Source organism: Sarcophilus harrisii, chromosome 3 (assembly GCF_902635505.1).
Source record: "Sarcophilus harrisii chromosome 3, mSarHar1.11, whole genome shotgun sequence".
Lineage (NCBI taxonomy): Eukaryota > Metazoa > Chordata > Mammalia > Dasyuromorphia > Dasyuridae > Sarcophilus > Sarcophilus harrisii.
This window is the reverse complement of record NC_045428.1, coordinates 264,512,752-264,534,204: the sequence shown is the minus strand read 5'-3', so window position 1 is coordinate 264,534,204 and position 21,453 is coordinate 264,512,752. Positions and strand designations below refer to the sequence as shown.

At 32.4% G+C, this 21,453-nt stretch overlaps 1 protein-coding gene and 1 long non-coding RNA gene across 2 annotated transcripts in view; one reads left to right on the top strand and one right to left on the bottom strand.

The window, feature by feature from the left end:
• IL1RAPL1 (interleukin 1 receptor accessory protein like 1) overlaps positions 1-21,453 on the top strand; it is a 1,491,295-nt gene that overhangs the window by 92,767 nt on the left and 1,377,075 nt on the right. The window lies entirely within an intron of this gene.
• Positions 1,193-21,303, bottom strand: LOC116422976. The gene is made up of 4 exons (XR_004233465.1): positions 21,209-21,303; positions 15,919-16,054; positions 9,059-9,172; positions 1,193-1,428 (listed from the first exon to the last, which is right to left on the bottom strand). It is a non-coding gene; the product is annotated as an uncharacterized LOC116422976 (long non-coding RNA).

Genomic DNA, 21,453 nt, shown 5'->3' with positions numbered 1-21,453 from the left:
GAAAAACACAATAGTTAGATGACACTTGGTTGCTGCTATCTTATAATTATAAATTCTCCTAGTAGGTGAATGAGATATGTACCTACAGAAAATTATCTTTCTAAGCCAATAACATTTCCTCTTGTCAAGATTAGAGATTGGAGCAATGATTTCATTGATATGGAGAACTCCCAGAGAAGGAAATTCCATATATTATTCCAAGTGAATATTCTACAATTCATATTGTTTGATAACTGCCTAGAGTACTGAAAGGAGAAGTGAATTAGGGTCACAAAGCCAGTACATGTCAGTGGGAAGACTTGAATCCAAGTCTTCATGACTTAAGCCAAATTTCTATCTCTACATGACGTTATATATCTACTCTTCTGATAATTCTGATTCTAATATTATATGCTGATTTTTCTGTTATTTTCTTTTGAGAGGTTCTATAATTAGAGGAAAGGTGCAGATAGCTTCTATTTACTTATAAAAAGCTATGGCAATTTTTATTATTTATTATTCATTGCCTACAGTAGGAGGTTTTATGTCATGGACTCCTTGGATGCCTGCTGACGTAAAAATAATGTCATTTAAGAAATAATTTAACTATAAACTATAATATTATATATTATAGTTTATTCTTATATTATATATTATAATAATATCATGTTATAATTATTATTGATAAATAATATAACTATAATAGTAACTAGAGTATAAGTATAAGGAGAAGAGAGGAGTGGAAAGGAGAGAGATTTAGAAATGATATGAAAGAAAGGTTGGCTAGCCTTGATATGTGCTGAAGATGTGATATCTTCAGGATATTGAGGACCAATGAAAAGAGTGTAGAAGAATGAGAATGAGACTCAAAAGTTTTCAAACTGGAAGGAATCTCACAGTTTCAAATGATCATAAATCTCTAATGCTAGGAGAAACTTTAGAGGTTATTTCATCCAACCACCTCATATATTAAATGCATGATCTGAAGCCTAAAGAGACAAAGTAAATCATCCAAATTCTAAAGCTAGTACTCATGAGAAGTGAGATTTGAAATCGGCTTCTTTGGCTTCAGAATCAGTTTCCTTCTTATGTTATCACATCACTTTATTTTATAGGTGAGGGAATTGAGACACAGAGAAGTTGTCACTTATCTAAGGTCACAATGCCAGCTAATAGAAGAGTGAGGATTAGAATCCTAAGTTTTACTTGTTTCATAATAAAATTTATTTGGAAAGCAAGAGAGTGACCTAGAGGTCCAAAGATGACAGCAATAAGGATCTGGATAGGATGGAGTGAACTTTAAAGAATGCTGAGTGCTTGCTGAGTCATGGTGGCAAGAATAAATGCAAGTAGCTGGTGGGATCTCAGAGTATATCATCTTCCTGACCTTTGTGAAAGAGAATATGTGACAAAGGGTAGCCCATCTTGAAGACTGTGACAACGGATGAGCTGTATTGGGAAGAAAATTATGTTTCAGTGAGTAACAGATGATGGAATAATAGGAATTGAAGCTATCTAAGGTAAAAATATATATATATATTTCTTAACACCAGATTTTTCTAGTGGTTTCAAGGAATAAAAGAATGGACAATAGAAAAAAAAAAATTGAAACTGAATTTCCATTGTAGTGTGGACGAGGCAAGTGCTGTATTCTCCCTTTTCTGCTGAATTATTTACTTACTGAATCCTCATGAGGAAGTCCTCAGATCAGATAGCATATTTTAGATAGCCTGCACAAGTGATTTGATGAATCCCAGGATAAGGCTAACACTTTCTTTTAAGGAAGAATGTTGAGACACATGATAGGTATTTAATCTGTTGATTGGCTCCCTGACTGACTTTCCATAAAGGAAATTTAAGCTGATTGAGGGAAGTAGCACCTAGAACTAGTAGATACATAGCACAAGTAGATACTTAACTTTTATTGTTATTTAATTGAATTCAATCTCACCCCTCCCCTCAATTCCATCATTTCTCATTCAAGAAAATAAGCTCATAAATATGGAGCTAGAAGAGATCTCAGAGATCAACCTCTTCATTTTATAGATGAAACTGAGGCACATGGAAGTCAAGTGATTTGTCCAATATCACACAGATAATGATATACGTGGAAAGTGGATTGTGAGCAATTAAAGCACGGACTGTTTTTGCTTTTCTTTGTATCCTAGTTCTTAGGACAGTGCCTGACATGTAGTAGGCACTTAATAAATGATTGTTAACTTAATTTGTTTTGACTTGGCTTTGACTCCAGAGTCATTTTCTTGCCAGTTATTTCTACTGTACCATAGAATTTCACAAATAAAACAGTAGGCATGATAAAGCTATGTCTATACAAAAGCAAAATTCAGCTTCACAAATGAATAGAACAATTCATTTTTCTATGACCACTGGCTAATCTATAGAAAAACTGGTTTCACATCAAAAGATGTTTTAGTAGAGTTCACAATGTGAAGCCTATTTATTTTCATGGCATCATGGGGAAGTTTCTGGATGATATCTTTAAATCCTCTCATTTAGCATTTCCAGTACTCAACAAGGGACTTGCATGTTGCTGTGAGTGAAGGGAGTGTATGTAATTTCCACAGTAAATGCCACAATAAACAAAGGCTTTAAGTGTTTATTAGGTGATTATATAACATGTTGAAATGAGAGTTGTAGCCCTCTAAAAAAGCTTAAAATGGCTATAAGGGTTAGAGGAGATAGTACTGCCAAAAAGAACTGAGACAGAATAATATTGCAAATCTCATTTCCTCATTTTTTTCCCCCTTCATCCATCCCTATTCTGTCAATCCCATTCTGTCCCATCTTTCCCATTCTGTCTTTATTTGCCTCCATACTTGGCTTTGGGTGCCATGTCTACCACTCTAATTATTCATAAGCCATTATCCTGGAATCCCTAGTTCCCTAGGAAGGAAGGAATAAACATTTATACTTACATCTACTATGTACTGGGCACTGTGCTAAGTGCTTTTACAAATATTATCTTACCTCTATTGATCCTCACAATAACCCTGGGAGGTAGGTGTTATCATTATCCCATTTTATATTTGAGGAAATTATGGCTTGCCTAGGGTCCCACAACTACTGTGTCTCAGTCTGGATTTGAATTTAGTTCTTTCTGACTTCAGGTTCAAAGTTCTATCCACTAGGTGCCTCTAGCAACTTGGAAAAAGAAAGAGGGTACTAGATATGGAGCCAGTAAGACCTGGGTCTGAATACTAACTCCAACACTTGGCTATCTCCATAGACAAGGAAAATCACTCTTAGCCTGTTCCCTCCTCACCCCCTGCAAAATGGAGTCAATTATGCCCATACTACCTAACAAATAGGTGGTACAGTGGATAGAACATTGTCCCTAGGTTCAGAAAGATCTGAATTCACATCCAACTTAATAACTTACTAGCAAAATCTGGACAAGTCACTCAATTCTGTTTATTTTGACTGCTTCTCTGAAAAATTAGGGTAACTGTAGTACCTCTTTCCTAGAACTTTTATGAGGATCAAGTGACAGAATATTTTTTAAAGAGCTTTAGAATCCTTAAAATGCTATTTAAATGTTATTTGTTGTTATTTTTATTATCATCATCACTATCATCATCATTCTTATATCACAAGATGGATAGCCTAAATGAGACATTCTATGTCAAATGTTTTATAAATTGCAAAACACTATGTAAATGTCAGCCATCATCTTCACCATGATCTTCATGGCTTTTCTGACCTGCTAATTCTAAACCCTGATTTATCTGCTCCTATCCCAGGCTGCTGAGCATTGATAGAGAAAGACATAAAATCAAACTGATTTCCCCTACTTAAAATTTATGGTACATAACCTCAGCTAGTTCCTCACTGTGCTCAGAAATCCTTTGACTCATGTATTCTTTATCTCATTTCCTACAAGGACTGTTTCAAACTGTTCCTCTCTCCTCAGCATTCCCCTGGTATTCTACCATCCACCCTTAATAGCAGATTACTTAGCCAATTGCTTCAATGAGAAGGTTAAAACCATCCAACCTAAATTCCCTTCATTTCTCTCTTTCATGCCTCAGAACTTCTCAGTAACATCATTTTTTTCTCTTTTTCTTCCTTCTGACTCAGAAACTTTTAGAACTTCAGGAACTTTAGAGATCCTCTATTCTACTGCCCTTATTTTATTATTATTATTATTTTTTTTTTTCCGGGAGGTAATCATGATTAAATAACTTATCCAGGGTCACACAACTCTATAGAGCTCTGAGTCTTGGCTTTGAGCATAAAAACCCCTTGTGTTTGCAGGAGGTAACTTTGCCTGTTCTTTTTAGGAAACAGCCTGGTTTCCCAGAGTTAACCTTCTGAGCTGGAACTGGAAGCTGCCTCACTGATTTGCTCCTCTACCAAGCCAGGACTGAGGGTTTTAGCAACTTAGTTGCTGTAGTTAGGTCCCTCTTATGGCTTTCCCACAATCTATTTTAGCTGGGTTGAACACACTTTTCATTCCCGTGATACTGATCTTTCTTGAAATTTTTCCAGTCTGTCTTGAACTGGAAAATGATTCCATTCCATCAGATTGTATTCAAATTGTGATTTTTGAGGGAAACTGGGAAAGCTGGAGCAGCTTCCTGACTTTACTTCACCATCTTGGCTCCAATCCCAGAAGTCAGTACCTTTGTCAAGAAAATCTTATATGGGGCCACAGAGTCAGACACAGTTGAAACAATTGAACAACAATCACAGGGAAGAGAAACTAAGTAATTGGACCCAATAAGTTGCAGAGCTACAAGTTAGTTCTTCTGATGTGAAAGTCAAGTCTATTTCCACTGCATTATAATTTTTCTTTGTAGCAAACTCTAGTGGTACTAATAACATTGTGCCAGAGTTGTGTTTGTCAGTGTTTAACAACTGGCTTTAAGGGGGAGAAATATGCACATGAACACTCAATTTTAATTTGTATTATTATCATTTTCTCCAACACATTTTTAAGTCTAGAAAATCAGCAGAACTGTTAATCAAGCCCTGATTTATAGCATTTGGTGATTCCAACATATAAATTTGCATAATGACAGTTTAATAAATGGCTTTCTGGAGCAGTAGAAGTCTAGTCCAGTATATCCATAGATGTTTGGAGGATTGTAAAGCTCTTTGATATGTCATTTTACTTGATTCTCAGAACATCTTGTTGAAGTAAGTATTGTTTTATTCTGATATTATCATTCTGGTTTTATAGGTTTGGTGGCCCAAATAGGCTAAATGAATTTTCTAGCATCACTATGCTAGAAAATGCATCAGCTGATATTTGAATTAAAGATCTTTTTTATTTCAAATTTAGCATTGGATCTTTTAGGACATGATGCAGTCTTGAAGAAGCATTGGCATAAGTTCTTCAAGAATCAAGAGATCAATGTCATTTGCTTTTTTATGGCATAATTAGATATGTAGATAAGGGAAGTACTGTGGTATAATTATCATGCTTTTCTGCAGACAAAATGGAAAGATGTAAAGTAATAATATAGATAAATGGATTTTGAACTCATTGAGTGAATAATGAAGCTGAAACATTAGTTAATTATCAATAACTTACTATCTATTTAGATAGAAAGAAGTCTCTAGTGAGGTGCTCCTGGGTTCTGTGCTTCAGGAGATTAAGAACTATTTTTTAAAATGGTATTAATATATTTAATTTTCCCCTAATTATATGTTAAAAATATTTTAAACCATTTTTTAAAAAATGTTTTAAGTTCAAATTTCTCTCATCTCCTCTTTCCCTGAGACAATAATCACATATCACATATAGGTTTTACATATGCCATAATGTAAAACATTTCCATCTTAGTTATTTTCTACAGGAAGATAATAAAATAAAAAGAAAGTAAAAATAGTATGCTTCATCTGTATTCAAACAATATCAGTTCTTTCTCTGTAGACAGATAGTATGTTTCATCATTAGTCCTTTGGAATTCCAAATTCCAAATTCCAATCTTGTATTATTGTGTTGCTGAGATTAGCTAAATCATTCACAGTTTTTTTTTTATTGTATAATATTGGCATTACTGTATAAAATTTTCTCCTGTTTCTGTTCACTTCACTTTGCATCAGTTCATGTAAGTCTTTTCAGAAATAAGAACCATTTATTTTTAAAAGTTTTATCCCCCTCAACACCTAGCATAATATTTCAAACACAAGAGGAGCTTAATATACATTCACTAAATCAATTTGAAAATCTCTGTCAATTGAAAGGGGCAAGCACAGTTGCAATGAGAATTGAAAAAAAAAATACAGCATGAGGCAAAGTTGCATTGGATGCCACAGATCTTTTCAAGTTCGATCACTTATTGAACCAAAATATTCTAAAAGCTGCTATCCTCCTTTATGTCTAAACATACAGTTTCTGTTTTAAGGTATTGAGTGAAAGTTCCCTGCTGCACAAATATTAATACTACTGAACCTAATCCAAAGCATGCAAATATTAAAATAACTGTTTTGTTTTAAAACAACTTTGTTTGGTCTTTATTTCATGAAAACCCAAGTAATTAATAGGGATAAGAAAAAATATTTTAGGAAAACAATAGAGACTTCTTGGATTGAAATATAGTTGAAATATAGGTTATACTTTTAATAATCAAATCTTTAGGTGAACTGAGAAAACTAAATTAGGAAGAAGGGAACAATTTTAGACAGTATATCCCAAAAGTCTTATTTTAATTTTGAGATTCATTAGCTTAAAATTTTGTAAAGTTAAAAATTAAGAATTTTGGAACACCCTGCATTATTAGTTTTACTTAACTATATCTAAAAATCTTTTAACAAGGAACCATTCATGGAGTGGAAGTTATCTCTAAAGTTTTGTGTTGTAAAATCCAAATGAATCAATATATGCATAAAACATTTTAAAATATAAAATGGGGGAGGAGAGAATTCTAGAACACAATGATCACTTTTTCCCAAGGTTTATATGATTTTCACTCCAGACAATATTTCCTCCTCAGTGAAAATTACATATGTAATAGACTTAATTGATGCAATGAATAGAACATTGGAACTGGAATCAGAAAGACTTGAGTTCAAGTTCAGCCTCATATTTTCTAGCTGTGTGACCCTGGTTAATCATTTAAGCCCTGTTTATCTCAGTTTCCTCAACTGTAAAATTTATATATATATATATATATATATATATATATATGAAGTTTTTTCCTCTTTTCCTTTTCAATTTAAAACCTTTTGGATTCACTTATAAAGACTCTAGTTAAATACATTCTTATTTGCCCTAGTTAGATATACTCTGTCCTTGGTCAGGAACCTGTAATTTCCATATTTTAATTCATTTCAGTATATAATAATCAAATTAATAACAACATACACTATAATGTTGATATTAATAAATTAATGTATAATGTAATAATATTAATATATTATCTAATATGGTTATTATAAATATATATTCAGAGAACTGGGATGATTCAAAGTTATATTTACTTACTTGAATTGAATTATATGAATCAAGATGATGGAATGACTTTACTGATTAGATGGACTCAAGGATAATTCTTACTCATCTTTGCTACTTTGGTAGAATAGGAGTGTTTTTGAGAACACAAAAATAGAAAAGACCATTTTCCTTTGTTTACTGTTGAATAAGTAGAATCAGATTGATACTAATAACCTTCTTTTTCTCTCTTTTTTTCTTCCTCTTTTCTTTCATGTTTTCATTCATATGCTTATTCATCGAAACATTCATTCATTTACCTATATAATTATGCCAGGACCTTCAATTTTATTAGCATAATTAGTTCCCAGTGAGGAAACGTCTTCTACTAATTCATAATTTTGAGTCTTAGAGTATTAGAGAATTACATGGGACACTGAGAGGATAAGTGATCTATCTAGGCTTGAGAAGCAATGTATATTTCAGAGGTTAGATGTGAATGCAGGTCATATGAAGGAGTAATAAAAGACAACTGGAAGAAGATTCTTTTTTCAGGTAGTCCTTAATAAATGTTTACTAACTATAATTGCTTTCTATTATTATTTGCATTTTTGTGATGCAGAATAGATTGGAGTCTTCAAAAATGTGTGACTTTTCAAAGTTTAAAGAGTATAACTCATATAGGTTCTGCAGCTAAATATTTATGAAATGTTCAGTTTTTTTCCCAAATTCAAATACTTCTTGCTCCAGAAAATCTTCCATGATTCTTCTAAATAAATTTGTATGATATACACTAAATATGTACTAGACAAGAATAAAAAGTCCAACTCTTGATTCTGTTATTTGCTAGTTGTGTGACTATAGGAAAATCACTTACATTTACAAGTCTCATCAATTTACTTTTCTGTAAAATGGAGATAATAGCAACTATATTTTCTATTTTGAAATATTGATATAATAAAAGTGCTATATAAATGTGATTAATAGTAGTAATCCTTCCCTTTGCAATTGTCTCATACTTTTGTTTAATAATTACTTAGAAAATGCTTGTTGCCTTTCCTTGTTAAATTCACAAGTGCTCATCCTATATAGTTTTTATTTATATAGTCCCATTAAGTTTCCCTCTGGCCATTTGCCTAACATTTAAGGGCATATCTGGACATTCTAAGGAAAACAATATAATAAATAGACTGTTAATAAGCTATTTTCTGTTCTTATAATACAAAAAGCTAATTCTTTTTGATTTTTTTCCCTTTATTTTTTTGCTACATAATTCCTCATCTGTAATGTGCTGAAGCCTACTCAGGATAACCATGTATATTATGGTATATTACCTGATATTTCATTGGCTGTGACTAACATAAAGCAATGACTTATTTTTTTGTTTTTTGTTTTTTTCTCCCTATCATTTTTATCCGTTTGCTACTTACTTTCATATCCAAAATTGCCTAATAAATGAGAGTTAGAAACTCTTGTAAATGACACTGGTTTAGCCATTATGGGTCATTCATGAGTGATATATCTTAAACTTTGGCTACATACTACCTGTGGGAACTTAAAATATTTATTTTTTTTTTCATTTTCCTTATTCTTAAAATAAGGGATTCTTAATATATGAGCCCTAAGATTTCTTTTGGTTCTAAAAAGTTGTGCCTTCTATATTTTAGTATTCTTTCTCACCAGAAGAAATGAGGAAAGAAGAGATGAATATGATGAAATCTTATAGTTACAGATGTTTGTTAACATAGCTTCTTAGGAACTATCTCCATTTTTCATAGCAGTGACACTTCAAACCTTAAAAAAAAAAACAAAATAAAACAGAATCTATAAGTAGGAACCAGAAGTTGAATCTGTTGACTCATATTTATTGAATGAATCAATCCCCTGAAATCAGGAAGTACTTAGGGATACAATGCTGTATTGAAGAGTAAATGGTCCTCTGCTACTCTGGGGCTTCTGTCTCAGAAGCTAGTTTATTATAAAAGAGTACTTGGGCATGAGAAAGAATCTGGCTCAATGTTTCCCTACTATCCATCCTCTTCAAAAATAACTAGATAGACTCTCTGGGCTCTCCATCACAAATACAATCTATTACTCTGATACACTATCCAAGAGAAAGATAGCTTTCTATTTATTCATTTACTTAATTAATTGATAACTTATTTATATTTACAATTCCTATTGAGAAAACATGGTCAAAATTCTAGCTTGGTCCAAATGTTTTGGTTGGATATTTATTTTCCACACAAGTTTGACTTTTTCTCTACAAAGGCAGCCTGTTGATATCAGTTCTCCATGGTATTTGATGGTTATTATGTTTTTATATTCATTTTTCAAAATATATCGATAAGCATTTAAATTCTCAATATTGAATACAGAATGATAATAATGATGATAAATGACATTCATTGTGAATTACAAAGTTTGCTTTATTACTTGACTGTAATATTTACTGTATTACAAAGTTTACAAAGGACTAGAAGGAAACAAATCTTATAATCTTTACTCTGCTTATAGAGACAATAATGCTTAAACCATTCTTAAAAGATTTTGTTGGACTGACAAGTAGTTCACCAGATAGAGTACAGGAATTGGAGTGAGGAAGACTCATCTTTGTGATTTCAAATCTGGCTTATATCTTTATGACACTGAGCATTATCCCACTTGCCTCAGTTTCTCAACTGTAAAATGAGCTGGAGAAGGAAATGTCGAACCACTCCAGTATCTTTGCCAAGAAAGTAACAAATGGTATCACAAAGAGTCAGACACAATTGAAAGATGAATTGACAACAATAAATTTTGTTTACTTTCTTTGTTAAAATCCCCAGAAAATATTTGCCTGCCACCTTTTCTGTGAAGTGCTATTACTTCAGATGTGAAATAATTTTGTATATTTGGGCCTAAAAACTACTAATAAGGATATTTAGAGTTGGTGCTTCCATAGATCTTAACATTGTTTTATTAATGACAGTTACTCTCTCAATCTCTAAATCTGTTTGTATTTTTAAATTAAGATTTAAATCATGAGGAATTACTGGATCTCTGTTTTTATTTTTTATTTATTACTGGATTTATATTGTCCTCTATTCCTCTGTTTTTCTTTTTAACTTAGAATATCCCTGAGTTTGAGGACCAGTTTCTTCCTTCTCTAATTATTTTCTCTCCCTATTTTCTCAAGAAAGAGGTATGCACTCTCTCTCTCTCTCTCTCTCTCTCTCTCTCTCTCTCTCTCTGTGTGTGTGTGTGTGTGTGTGTGTGTGTGTATGAGTGAGAGTGTGACAAAGAGCATGTTCCCTAAGTGTCAGGGAAAAGGAGGATCCAACACTTCTTCACTAAAGGTACTTTGTGCTCAAAATTCTCAATGTAATAAATAATAAATTTGCATTTTATTTACAACCCTTTTCTGTATAACCTTTTCTTTTTAAAGTTTGATCTTAGAGGCAAATACTGTTTGTGTTTTCTAAAGTCATTTTTGATGGAGTGCTAATTATGTTGTACTTCAAGTAGAATTCAAGTAAGAAAATCTCAGTATGGCATTCTTTCAATTTGCTAGAGAGTGACTTCTTTACTCAATGGTCTTTGGATTTTTTTAAGAGAGATAACCAAATATATATATATATATATATATATATATATATATATGCAAAGGGAAGCTATACTATTAGCAATAATAGCAATATATGATTATGCAAAATAGAGGCATGATTTAACTGGAATACCTTAAAATAGGGATTCTTAGACTTAGGCCGCAGATAACTTTGCAAGTCTAATGCAGCCTATAGATCTTTTTGCTCGTATTTTAATTGCATAAAATAAAGCATGCAACATTAAAAGCAAGCTAGTTATATTGAAATTATATATTTCTGTTCAGTTATTTCAGTTTTGTCCAACTTTTTTGCAACCTCTTTGAGAATTTTTTGGTAAAGATTGTAGAGTGGTTTGCAATTTCCTTCTCCCTTCTCATTTTACTGATGAGGAAACGGAGACAAATAAGATTAAGTGACTTGCTTGAATTATATAATTAATAAATGTCTGAGACCTGATTTAAACTCGGGAACATGAGTCTTCTTCACTCTAAGCCAAGCACTGTATCCATTGTACCACCTAGCTGCTCCATGATGAATATATATGTGTGTGTATTATCATTTATATTATACATATACATAATATATTCATATATATACATTTATATATTTGTGTATATACATATATATGTGTGTGTGTCTGTATGTATATACAAATTGACGTGTATTGTTATTTAGTCATTTTAATTGTGTTTGACTCTTCATAGTAAAGGAAATGGCAAATTATTCCAGTATTTTTTGCCAAGAAAGCCCCAAACAGGTTCATAAATAGTCCAATTGATATATAGATATAATTATATATACACATATAATATAATACAATTTATGTGTATATACACATACAACTTTTTTTCCCATTTTATAGACCATGGGTTAAGCTTTAGTAGAGACACTACAAAGTGCAGAAATAACAATAATCTTAGACGGAAAAGACCTGCTAGTCATAACTATGATACTTAGTTGCATGACAATAGGAAAGTAATAAATGTATATGTTCTCTGTGGCCAATAGTGATACCAATTCTCTCGTGACATTTTTCACAGGATGTTTTAAGAGAACTGCACAGAGCTTTATATAAATGTGAGTTATAATTAGATAGTTTATTTAAATGTGAAGAAAATATAGAAATAACATAAGCTACCTACTGAATCTAAGATTTTGGAGTTAGCAAAGAAAGCAGTTTCAACCCAAGGTTAACTTTAGACAGAAAACAAAAACTTTTTTTTAGAGTCACTGAGATAACCTGAAAAAAAAAATCTCATTCTGGATTTGTGGCAGGAGCACAGGGAATTAGTAAAATAGAAAGATGATAAAATAGAGATCTTAGAGAAGAGTTTTAATACTTGTGCATTATGTAATCTGAATCTGCACCTTTTTTTTAATGAATATGGCTACATTCAGTGATTCACTTTTCTTTTCTTTTTTTTAAATCATGTATCCTGGAATAAAAGTTATCTCCAAGGTTCATATCAGACTTTTTGATGCAATGATTCCCTGGAATTCTGATTTGATCATGCCTCATTAGAAATTATAAGGAAAGAAGAAAATATGAGAGAAGAGCTTTGTATGTAAAGAAAATACCCTTTAGAGGAAAATTCTATCCATTTAATCTTATCTTTCATTTTTTAACCTTCTCACTAAAGGCAAATGATTACCCAGTTAGAGAAACATTCTTTTTGGAGTCTCCAAATCATTGCCATCTAATCCCAGAACATCAGAATTGGAAGGAACATCAGAAGTCATCTGGTTTAATCCAAACTTGAGTAAGAATCCCCAACCAGTGGTCATCCAGGCTTTACTTGAAGACTGATAATGAGGATGAATCTCTTTAGTTCAGCCTATTCAATTTTTTGATAACTATAAGGAAATGTTTTCTTACACAAAGCTAAAACCTACTTCTTTACAACTTCTATCTATTTTTTCTTAGTTCTGACTAGTTCTGGTTGTCATGGGGATACTCCAGTTCATAATAGTGTTTGTTACAATGTATAGAACAGATTGTTTGGCATGCTTTTTAGACTCCTTGGAAGGGGACTAGAATGTTATAGAATTGGCTTGCTGGATAAAGTAGATTTGGATTCCAAACATTTGGAATGTTTGAAATAAGAGGAAATTGATTATGAAAATCAATCCATTAATCATCCATTGAGCACCTGTTATATCTTCTTAACTATACAGGGAATTTCAGGAAATATGCCACTTTGATAATGCTATGTCACTACTGCAGAAACAATTATATATATATATATATATATACATATATAGTGATCTGAAATCATTTCCCTAGTTCCTAGGGTGCTTCCATAACCTATCTTGGCAATAACTCTTTGGGTTTAATTCTCATTAAAACTAAGAGAGTCAGGATGATCTCTTTATTTCCTTTCCAAGACCATTTGGATTCTTAAATTCTTGTCTTTTTTAATGTCCTGTTCTTAGTGCCATCTCCTCCCCCCTGCCTCTTTCAATAATGGAAAACCCAACTATTCTTCAAGGCCAAACTCAAATTCTCATCATCTCCATGAACTCTTCTCTGAACTGAAGTGATTGGTCAGCTAATTAGCATGTGTCTTTTCTAACAAAAATATTAATTATAATAAAAATGACAGAAACTCATTGTCTTATTAAGAAATATATTTTAAAAATCAATTTAAATGTCTTGTAGAAATATTTTACCAGTATTCCTCTTTGTTTTTCCTTGGAGGGGGGGGAGAGAGACAGAGACAGAGACAGAGAGAGAGAGAGAGAGAGAGAGAGACAGAGAAAGGAAAACACGGAGAAGATATTGTAAACAGAGACATGGAATTGGTTCCCTTGAGAAAAGCCTATGGGATATTCTTCCTTTTCCAGTTCTTTAATTCATGTGAGCTTTGCAGATGTACTAGGAAGATGTATTTTACCTGAGTAGAGAGGTTTCTTAGCATCCTCAAAATTCTATCCCCTACCTACTGACCAGAAAAGTACTATAAGTTTTGAGAACTATAAAGGTGGGGGCCTATCTGATGTGGGAAAGATGGCTTGACTTTTAAACAATTCTGAGTCTTTTTTTCTCCCTCCCTCCCTCAAATGATGCTATAAGTTTTTATAATTATAAATTGGAGAAAATAGAAATAGAAATGTATGTGTATATCTATGTATATGCATATATTCTTTATATTTCCTGTTGAGTTAAATGCTGCCTATCCTCTATTAAAATTTTTGTTAGCCTGAGTTCATACAAGGAATTTAAGAGTGCTTTTCCTATTGAGGAGATCCAGATGGGAAAATTCTAATGTACCCAGAAGAAAATCTAGTTAGGAATACAGGTAGAAGAGAGAAATCTCAATTTGCATTGTTTTCCATGTGAATCCAGACAATTGCTTTCTGGGTCCAGAAATGCAAAATAATCCTTTTAACTTTTAACTTTTATCTTCCATACACATGTAGGTTAAATTTTAACTGTGTATTCTACTTCTGAAAACCTAACACTCAGTTTGTATCTGCTATGCACAGGTACTATGTTAGATCAGGGAATATAAAAAGAAAAAATGAGAAGGGATTTAAATTCTACTTGGAGTTCAACTCTGACATCCCCTGATTTTAGTAAATTTTAATAAAAAAGCATAAAAATCTTTGCTCTATAAAACTGATAAATATAATTAGAAAGCATTAAATCAGATTATCTATGGTACTTATAAAATCTATCCAGTTTTTATATTTAAGTGACATTAACTCTGAGAGTTGATGTATATATTAATGCTCCTTTACTTAATAATATAAGTATTTTTTTTAATTAGAAAATGAATGTTGATTAAGTAAAATAAATTCCTAGGGAAAAATACTAATTCTCGGATTTTGTGCAATTTGTCATTGTTAGAGATACTTAAGTTTGTTTTGTTTTTTTTTTTCCTGAGGCAATTGGGGTTGTGACTGCCCAGGGTCACACAGCTAAGACATGTTAAGTGTCTGAGTCAAATTTGAACTCAGGGCCTCCTGACTTCAGAGCTGGTACTCTATCCACTGTGCCACCTAGCTTTCCCTGATATTCAAGTTTTAAAATTAAAATATTACTTGATCTTCTTATGAATGCCAACTAGATGGTAGGGAACTTTTGGAAATTCTAAAGAAATGAATACAAATGCTTGAATTTGTAGTAAGAAATAAATGCACTGTGTAGGATGGGAAAATATGCCTTGCCAGTAGTCTATATGGGAAAAATAAAAATATAGGATCACTTTGGTTGACCATAGATGAGAAAGCATGATGTCTCTCATAGTCTTTGAACCTCCAACAAGAATTATAATTTATAGCATACTTGATAGTTTGCTGTATAATGGGCTAATTAGACCCAGGACATAGAGCAGTGAACTTGTAGCCAGAAAATTGGATTCCAATACCAAGTTTATCATTTATTGGCTGTATGACTTTGTCCTTATTAGTTTATTTTAGGGGGTTTCAACTTCATCACTTAAAGAGTTTGAACTAAAAGAATTTCTACTTTTTAGTTCAATCAAAAACGTATTAATTATCTTTTGTGTATAAGGTACAGTGTTAGATTATGGGAGTAAAAAGAAGAAATGGAAGGGGATCTCTTCCCTTCTGCATTTAAATTCTACTGGGAGTTCAGCTCTGACATTCCCCGATTCTAATATTGCATTAATTCAGTTCTAGATTCACATTTATAAAAGAACATTGACAAACCAATTAATATACATAGAGTTATATCAATGTCTGCTGGGTGGAAAAAGGTACTTCACAGAAGAATTAATTGAGCCAGTCAATGCTGAAATCAATAGATCTTTAGGGAAGTATGCTGAAGGGAATGTCATATGGTTTGACTGAAGATAACAAAAGGACTGTGCAGCAGGAAAACACAGAAAGTATACTTAGCCAAACCTCATAAGCTCTACATATCTGGGCTAAGAGTAAGATCTCCAAAAAAGGAGTGGGATGAAGCACATATGAGAAGAGGTTACTCACAGACTGATGTCTTCTATTGATTTTGTTCTTAGGAGGCTCATGCCTTAATGAGTGTAGCCAGTGGTAATGTTCCATTGGGACTCTTCCTTGCCAATTATGGCAATATCTCTGCTGAAACTCTTCCAAGATCCCCTACCTGTTAGGGAATAATCACTAAAACCTGTCCTGATAAGAGAAAGAAAAGAACTCTTTAGTCATTACAATGGTACTTAGTTGTTTATTGAAGCCAATTTCTAATGGCTTACAAAATCTTTTCAAACTGGGATTTGGCAAAAAAATACAAATCAGGGATTAATTTATTCTTTTATTGATTTCTAGATTTAAGAAAGTGATAGAGAAAACATTACTTAGGAAATTGAACTTAAAAAGATATCTTAAACACTTTTTTTCATTGAAAGACAGTTGTTAAACACTTAGCATACCTCTAATCACTTGCTCTTCACTCATTTTCAGTTAGATCCAATTTTTTTGCCAAAGATAATAAAGTGATTTTCATTTCCTTCTCCAGCTCATTCTATTCTACAGCTCCAACTCATTTTAATTGACTTGCCCACAAAGCTAGTAACAGTATTAGTCCAAATTTGAACCCTGAAAGAGCGGTCTTCCTGACTATAGCCTAGTACTCTATCCACTGCCCCACCTAGCGGCCCATCACTAACCATACCCAGTTTAAAAAAATAAGTAATTTGTTCTTGGGCCAGGTCAAGCTTAGGTATGTACTTTTCAACCACTATATCTAATCATCCTTTTTGAATAATAACTACCTTATTTCCAAGGTAATGACTCTTACACAACCTAAGATATCATATGGCCTAACTGCAAATATCTTTGAGCTAAATCCCCAAAACAACAAGGATTAAAAATAAAAGCAGCCAGAAAAGTCAACGTCACTTTTCTACGCAACTAACTCACAATTCTACCAGTATTGTAGCAAAATCTACTTTGCATTACCATGAATATATTTATTTGTGTAATAAAAGGCATCAGTTCAGAAAGAAAGAGGAAGGAAGGAAGGAAGGAAGGAATTGGAAATTCTTAGTTCGTCTGATGCTCTAATGAAGGAGATGGGAAGGGGGAAAGGAAAGAAGATGAGAAGTGGGAATGAAAAAAAGTCCTAATTTAACCAACTTAATTGGTACTTCCATCAGAAGATCATGAATTTAGATTAGAAGCCATTTAGTACATTTCTTTCATTTTATCTATTTCCTTTTCTCAAGCAAATGTTTAGCAAAATAATGCCAGATTTTATTTCCTTTTCCAAGAGTTTTCTAGGACAATAGTATCTAACCTAATTTTCAGTTTTCCTTGGCTTCTATGCTGTCAATTTATGTCATACAAAAATTAAGAGTAATAAAATGAACAGAATTTGAATTCAGAAGCAAGGATATAAAAAGAATTTCCTTCACATATTGTATGTTTTCCTGATGTTGTGAAAACACATTTAATTAAGAAGCATATTTTGTTGTTGTTCATTTGTTTTTCAATCCTGTCTGATCTTTGTGATACCATTTAGGATTATCTTGTCAAAAATACTGGAGTGCTTTGATATTTCCTACTCCAGATAATTTTACAGATGAGAAAACTGTGGAAAACAGGGTTAAGTGACTTGCTGAGATTCATACAACTAGTATCTGTGATTGTCTGAGAACCTAAGCCTTCCTGACTTCAGGCATGGTACTGTACCATGTAGCTGCCCCTCAAGAATATATAGTATAGTGTATATGTGAGCACTGGACCTGAGTGTAGAAAGAAAAGAGGTTAATTAAATTTGAAATGCACAAGTTCATTTATAAGGAAATGGATACCATAGTAATGACAATGTGGTGATGCTAGGCAACTAGAATGATAGAAAAATTCAAGATGATAAATATTCTGAAAAAAAGTAACTTCAGCCAGACTATATTCATATATACGTGTGTGTGTGTATAAAATGTATGTGCACAAACATGATATATATGCATACATGTGTGTATGTATGTATGTAAACATACATTTGTTTGTAAGATAATGATAAGCTTTTTTTTAAGGTATTCACTATTCTGAAGTGGATAAATATGTTAGGTGAGACTAAATAATGATTTTCAACTGGAAACAAGTCAACTTATAATAATAGAAATTCATTTTGAAATTGATTGAAATAAATAAAAAAATTGGAGTCAAAAATAAAAGAAGAACAACAGAAGTCAACAACAACAAAGCATTTTTAGTAAAACTTAACAGTTTTGAAAAACAGAAATTAGGGTAGACACGAAAACAAAAATCACTCAAAGATAAGACAGATTTGAGTAAGCAATATAAACTATTTTCTTTTAATCCTAAATTTCCTGTATATATGTGTTTGTATGGCTTCATATATATATGCAAATGCATATATACCTTCAGAGAGATATATCTTACATAATATTACAGGAAAACACATGTATATATTTATGTGTGTATGTATGATATTAATATGTATCGTATGAATATTTAGAGGTATTGTACACATGCATATTTACTTATATACATATATATATACAAAAATAGGAAAGTAAATAAAAATGCCAATTGTCCAAATTATAGAATCAAAGCAATATAGATTTATGCTTTCATTGAAACTCAGAGGCCATTTTACAGATGTGAACACTGAGAGATTATGCAACTTACTCATGCTTACACAGGTCATAGAAAGTTATGAAATGCAATTAAATATACAGCTTATAAAACTTATTCATCAATTTGTTTGCATATGTTTTTATTTTTGCATATTTGTACACATACATACATTCATACAAACACATATATGCAAATTTTGTAGAGTAACCTCCAATAAACATTTGTTGGGATCCATTATTGAACTGAAAGAAGATAGATAGCTGGGTTGCCTTTGAAAAACTACAATTTTACATCCAACCCTTCTGGAGAGTAATTTGGAACTATGCTCAAAAAGTTATCAAACTGTGCATACCCTTTGATCCAGCAGTGCTGTTACTGGGCTTATATCCCAAAGAGATCATAAAGAAGGGAAAAGGATCTGTATGTGTACGAATGTTTGTGGCAGCCCTCTTTCTAGTGGCCAGAAACTGGAAACTAAGTGGATGCCTATCAATTGGAGAATGGCTGAATAAATTGTGGTATATGAATATTATGGAATATTATTGTTCTGTTAGAAATGACCAACAGGATGATTTCAGAAAGATCTGGAGTGACTTACATGAACTGATGCTGAGTGAAACGAGCAGGGCCAGGAGATCATTATACACTTCAACAACAATACTATATGGTGACCAATTCTGATGGACCTGGCCATCCTCAGCAATGAGATGAACCAAATCAGTTCCAATGGAGCAATAATGAACTGAACCAGCTACACCCAGAGAAAGAACTCTGGGAGATGACTAAGAACCATTACATTGAATTCCCAATCCCTATATTTTTGCTCACCTGCATTTTTGATTTCCTTCACAAGCTAATTGTACAATATTTCAGAGTCCAATTCTTTTTGTACAGCAAAATAATGGTTTGGTCATGTATGCTTATTGTGTATCTAATTTATATTTTAATATATTTAACATCTACTGGTCATCCTGCCAGCTGGGGGAGGGGGGAAAGGAGGGGAAAAATTGGAACAAGAGATTTGGCAATTGTCAATGCTATAAAGTTACCCATACATATAACCTGTAAATAAAAGGCTATTAAAATTAAATAAATAAATAAACTCAACAAAAAAAAATAGAAAAAGAAAAACTACAATTTTTTAGTGACTTACAAATTTATCTCTAAAACAAAGGCTTATTTTTTTGAATAATATTTTGGTTATATTGAAGGACTAGCAATAATGGAACATGGAAGTTCAGGATTATGGCAATAGAGGGACACAATAACACTTACCTCACAGAAGGATCATGAAGATCAAATGCGATAACATGAAAGAATTTTTAGATCTGAAAATGCTTTCTAAACATTAGCTAAATTAGGACTTTGAGGAGTAGCCAATAGGCAACATGGCTCCTGTTTTCCTCAAATTGAATAAAAATCTTTTTCTGTATACTAACTCTCTTCCCTTCCACATTCACTATCCTGGGATTCTGATCTCAAAGCAATGGTCTGCCTTTTGAAATACACACAAACACATATTCCAAGGCTCAATGAGTTCTCTCCTCTTACACATAAATTGTGAGTGGATATAAAATATCTAATTTTTGAGAAAATATTAAATGAGCCATTATCAGCTTGTTTTTTCCTCAGAAAATTGTAACCATTAAAGTCTTTAATTACTTCATTTTCACTTTCAGCATAACATTAGCAGTTTAGCATTTCAACTACAAAAATGATTAATGAACCTGAGAATCCATTCTCTTAATACTTTGAAATATCAGTAGGTAATGTGGAGTGAACACTGGAGCTTGTTCTAAGTCCTAACCACTGTCATATTTTCTTAGCAAACACCTTACTGCGTATTAAGTGCCCAATCATTATGAAATATGCATAATTATAGCCATCTTTCCTTTTTCTTACACAGAAATAGAAAATACAATGCATTGAGTTCCAGCTAAGACTTGTTATAAAAGTAATACTAGCGTATCTTAAATTCTTTATAACATTCCAAAAAAAAAAAAAGAAAGAAAGAAAGAAGGAAAGAAATGCTCATACTATGAGCCAAGCATAGTTTCCACTTTATCATACATCCAAAGATGTATTTTGTTATTTTAAAATTTTTAGGGAAGCATTTTCTATTTGCATTTTTATGTTGATATGAAACTTGCAAATCATGAGAAGACTAGTAGGGAATTAAAGACTGCAGTGCAGATGTGGGGAACTGAATTTTGTTAGAAACTACTGCCAAATCATTCTGACTGCATCTGGGGCTACTGTCTTCCATTACACTCATAGATTTAAAACTAAGTGGGACATTGTTGACCTTTTAGTTCATTCTTTTTATGTTTAAAGGTAAAGAAACTGAGGTCAAATGGGTTAAATGACTTATCCAAGAGGTAATTAGGTGGTTCAGTGGCCTTGGAGTCAATTTGGCTTCTGACACTTTGCACTTACTAGCTGTGTGACCCTGAACAAGTAACAACTCCAATTGCCTCAAAACAAACAAATAAACAAATAAAAAACTTGTCATATACCAAGTAGCAGAGCTACATTCTCCAACAAGGTCATCTAACTCCAGGCAGATTCAATTTTTTTCTATTGTATTATGCTGCCTTCTGTTAATCAAAAATATCAGATTTCCTTTTGGATCCAGCAAGATTAAGGAGGAAAAGTATTTAGCCTTAGATTCAGATCATATTGATTCAAATTCTACCTTAATTACATATTAATTTTTGGAACTTTGGTGGCTCAATGGAGGATGGACTCGAGTGGAAAAGATCTGTAGAAGGCATAACAACCAGCATTCTATTTAATAGTCTAGGCATGAGGTCATAAGAGCCTGTACCAGGGTAGTAGAAGCAGAGAAGGGTCCATATGTGTTAGAATCCTTACAAGCTGTTAAGTCATTAGAATTGATAGAGACAATAATTATCTAATTTAGCATGGTTCAGTATGATT